Source organism: Strix uralensis, chromosome 11 (genome assembly GCF_047716275.1).
Source record: "Strix uralensis isolate ZFMK-TIS-50842 chromosome 11, bStrUra1, whole genome shotgun sequence".
In the NCBI taxonomy this organism is placed as follows: Eukaryota; Metazoa; Chordata; class Aves; order Strigiformes; family Strigidae; genus Strix; species Strix uralensis.
In genome coordinates this window covers 1239548-1244349 of record NC_133982.1, presented here as the reverse complement: position 1 = coordinate 1244349, position 4802 = coordinate 1239548, and the positions used below count along the sequence as shown (strand labels likewise).

Here is a 4802-nt window from a genome sequence, read left to right as displayed (position 1 = left end):
CTGCTACCTGGCATCAGATAACCCTAAAACAAATGAGAGAAGAGACCAGGAGATACCTGGCAGTAGGCCTGCTTCGATCCTGGGCGTGAGAGCTTTCTCCAGAAGGTCAAAAATATTCCAGTTGGCATCCTTGTAGGAGTCTGGGCCTTCTACCAGGGATCTCAGGTCCCTGCATCAGAGCTCAGGACAAGTCTGGGACATGCCTGGGACAAATCTTGGGTGCATCCTGGAGGTGAGAGATTACCTCAGAAGGTAAAAAATTGTGGGGATGAAATCTCGTGCAGGCCACAGGAGACAAGACCACAGACAATCAATATGATTGGAAGTCATGCTGAAAGGTGTATTAGCAAACAAGCCTTTATATACTCTTTTGCCTTCTAAGAATGGCGGCAAGCCCCTATCTACTCTTGTGCATTCTAAATGTAGCTCCTCTCGGTACTTTCCACAAACATTGCTACCCGCACACAGCCAGTGGATAAGTTCCTGCTTTTGCAATTCCAAAAGGTCCCTTCTTTATCAGTTTCTTCCTTAATGAGCACATTCTTTTCTTCTGGCCTTCTTGTAACTATTTCTTGTTTTACAGACGTCATTAATCTTCTGACCCGAGTGCTGGTTTTACTTTTCCATTGTCATTGTGGGCAGAAAGTTCAGTAAGCCAGCATGCACACCCACATCTTCCCCCTTTCTTTTTATTAAAGCCTCCGTGCTATTTTCCACACAAGACAGACAACATCTCATTAAAATAGGAAGACAACATATCAATAATCCCACTATTATTATTGGTCCTGCTAACATTCTCAAAAGCTCCATAATCCACTTTGTCCACCCTAGACTTCCTAAAAAGTCATCCAAAGGAGAAGAAACTTGCTGAATCTTATGCATATTGTCTTGCAGTTGCTGAAGCTGCTTAGATATCGACTGAGAGTGATCAGAAATGTTCATACAACACATGCCCTTAAATTCTTCATGTCCTTGTGGCAGTAACAAAAATCTATGGCTGCTCTATTCTTCAAAACAGCATACCTTACACTATCTACATCCATCAACAAATTACTTATTATATGAGATGTTAAATTAAATTGTTTTATACTCCAACAAGCCATTTTATTCAAGGTGGATAGGGCTTTTGCAACCCCTACTCCTGGGGCCAAGAGAGAGGCAGCAATAATCTCTCCAGGCCCCCATAATTCCACTTGGTCTCAGCAATCTGGGGTGAGTTCATGATGTGTTATGGCCTGTTTTGATCTTTGATGTTTTTTAAGATTTCTTATACTAGGGGTAAATAAAGTCAGCCTTCCCAGGTAACACAGATCTCCAACTGCTTTGGCAGGAATCTCTCCCCATGCTCGATCCCCACATATTAAAAAATAACCAGGTGGTAACCTTTTACCGAACCATTATTCCATATTCCTCCTTCTTCAAGACGTAGGCCCATTTTAGAAGCGTGCTGACCACCACAAAACCAAGTTTCATTTATGGGTATGGCGACAGGAGTCACATTCTGCCAGCCTTCTCATTTCAATCGATTTTCCCAACCCCGGCGAGCCCACAGTGTATCCCTCCCCCCAAATTGTATGCATCCCCCGGGCTGATTCTGCGTGTTATTTCCACTTACTGGGGGAAGAGAGGCTCTCAGCTCTAACTCTTGTAATGGAAGAGGGGCTGTCTGATTGAGATAATTCACAATATGTCCCTGTAACATAGGAAAGCCTGCTTGTGGGCAACTCTGTTGTTATACAATGCCCAACACGTCCCGTTAACGTCCTCTGTTCCCTTATTTATTCTTCCCATATTTTTAACAAGCCTCTTAAAGTCCTGAGCGCTAAAACATGGCATACCAATCAAACAGGTCCAAAATGGGTCTGTAGCAGTTGCTAAACCTAGGCAAAATGCCTCCTGTCCTGATTGATTTGCTCAGGTTACCCAGAAATTCTTCCACAGGTCAGTTGAACTAATTCCCCGTATTCCCTGGCCCATTTCACCATACCGCGGCGGTAACTTCTCACAGTTCAGCACTTTCCCACAGTTCAGTGTTGCAGCTGTCCGTTGTTTTTCCCTGCCACCTTGGCATAACTCAGCAGTTTCTTATCTTCCGAGGCCTGTTCTTCATCAAAGCCTAGCTGTTTCTCAGAGGCTGTGTAAGGCTGACAGGCCGATGCCTCCCAATCCCCTTTCTTTGTTTTGCAGCTGCACCTGCAAGACTTGTTTCAAGGCTTTATCAATTAAGGGTTAGGCAATCTTCAAAAAACACAGCATACTTCAAATACTTCCACAGAATGCTAGAAACAATACAGCAGTTACAGTTACTAGTTAAAAAGAGTAGGCTAATTTCAGTACACATAACTAAGGGATATGACTAAATACCACAAAAATAAACAGTAAGGAAAATACAGAATAGCACACTTACTTAATGGGGTACTAACATTCAGATCCGCAATTGCTGGGGAATCCTGGATGCAGTGAGAATTCAGAGTGCCCTTCCTCGCAAACCGGAAATCCTACACGATGTGTCCATCCGTAGGTGAGGCATCCAACATCGCTGCAAGCAGGTCCAGCCTCTAAATCAACAGGCCAAAATAACTGGCAATTTTCTTTGATCGGAAACATCTGATTTCATCCTCCTGTTGGGTTCCACCCAGAGCCAGGCTGCCACTCAAGGGGGAAAACCAAGGGAGTTTCTAATAAGGTTAAACACTTGAGTTCTTAATTATTAATACTGCTAAAAAAAGAAAGTTGAATACACACATTCTTATAGAATTTCATCCTTATTAATAACTACATTTTGTCTAAGCTACATCTTTCACTAGTGGCTAGTAAGCTTATATATTTCATTAGGGAGTTGCAATTACTGTCAGCATTTTCTCTAAAAAGAGTTGGCAACTGCAGTGTGATTAAGGACAGACATAGTGTATTTTGTCCTATTGCAGTAGCAAGCATTACCCATACATTCTGCTTAAATGATCAGTTGAAGAGACCGCGAACTGTCGGCACAGGGGCATCCACAGCACCCACAGCTGGCTCCTGAGTGTCCACCTGTGATAGACAGTAAACTGTTTGTTCATCAAATTCCATTGAAGATACTGGGAGCTCGTGACATGTTATTCCATAAACTATGTAGGCCTAAGCTTAATCTTAACTATTACACTGTGTAACGACTAACTGACTGTAAGTGCTTATCTAAGTTGAAATGCTGAAGCAAGGACTCCTACTAGGCAAAAGACTGAAAAGAGGGAGAAAGGGAAGAAGGACAAAGGGGAGAAAGACAAAGGGGAGAAGAAGAAAAAAAAAAAAAAAAAGGGGGTAGTGTCTATATTCTGTAAGATATAAACAAAGGCTTTGTGAGCCACTCTCAAGAAAGTAGGAAATACGAGAAGCTGGTGACGTGAGGAAGACCCGGATGGAGCGACCCCCTAGCTGCAAAGTGCCCAGACGCAGGGTACACCTCTCAGAGAGACCCGATACCGGAAGGCGGAGGATATAAAAAAGACGGACCCTCGGGAAGTGAGCGCGCGCCGTTGGTGGAGCAGGGACTCCCCGGCCGCCCAGCGCTGTTTTGCTTATTGCCGCTTGCTAAAATAAATAAATGAAATTTAATTTGTCCTAACTTGCATCATTTTGGCAAGATAGTCTATAACACACCAACAGCTGCCTCTCACGCCTCAGGTATGGTCATACCTTGCCGGTAACCACCGGGGACCGTGACCTTTGGAGACACAACATAACCTCTTCCCCGGGTTATTAAAGGATCTGGTCCTGCCCAGTTACCACTCTCCAGGTTTTTTGCTAACACTTGAGCCTTGCCCTGGACTTCTTGTTGATCTGGTATCTGCAACGAGCAGTGATGCAATATATTGATGGCACCTGTGAGACAGGGGAATGTTTAAAAAGTTCATGACATATAATGCCTTACGTAGCCTTTCGTGAGGTGTAGATTGATCCCCTCCATCTCCCCCTTTTTGTTGTTGCAATAGACGCTTTGGCGTGCCATGCGTACGCTCCACAACGGCCTGTCCGGTCGGTGAGTGGGGAATGCTGGGCAGATACTTGACTCCCCACTGTATGGCAGGACGCAGACACTGCTCCAGAAAAGGTATCAACAGACACAGGTACATATTTTAACGTTCCAACTGCAGTGAAGTGAGTGACATCAGATTGCCATAATTCTGAGTAGGAGAGTCCCCGAGGGTTGACACCACCAGCTGTTGAAGAGAGGGAGTCCTCTGGTATTCAGGGCAAGTGGCAATGATGTCTTTATCCTGATGCCTTGATAAAGAAAATTGGTTTTGTATTGCCCTGGTGTTTTGGTGGAAAAAATGCATGCGAAAGCCGAGCTTGCTCAAAGACATTTGTATTCGCCACTGTAACATGTGCATAGTAACTGGAACAAGGATACACACAAGTTCCTTACCAGCAAGTAATAGTAGGCGCTGCCTACCTGTCATGATCAGTTTGGCAAACATTTCTGGATGAGTAGTGACTGTCTTGTGCATTTGGTGTGACAAAAGAAAAAACAAAACAAAACAAATCCATTCAATAATAACAAGAGGGTCACTAAGTGTTTCATCCCACTGAAACAGCAGAGCATAGGGCTGCCCTGGAGGGTTAAATAACATCAGTTGATATGGATGGCCGGGCACACATCGCGATGCTTGTCTTTCTGAGATAGCATTAGCTACACGGTGGAGATCTTGTTTCGCCCTCTCTGTAAGTACTCTGGGTGATGTCAGTGAAGGATCTCCTCATAAAATATCAAACAAGCTATGCAGATCATCATTAGTTAGGCCCAACAACGGCTGTATCCA

At 44.1% G+C, this 4802-nt stretch overlaps 1 long non-coding RNA gene across 1 annotated transcript; it reads right to left on the bottom strand.

Annotated features, from left to right (window-relative positions):
- Nucleotides 1-319: 319 nt before the first annotated feature.
- LOC141948179 (uncharacterized) lies at nucleotides 320-2698 on the bottom strand. Its single transcript, XR_012630382.1, has 2 exons — nucleotides 2424-2698; nucleotides 320-2201 (listed from the first exon to the last, which is right to left on the bottom strand). It is a non-coding gene; the product is annotated as an uncharacterized LOC141948179 (long non-coding RNA).
- Nucleotides 2699-4802: the final 2104 nt, after the last annotated feature.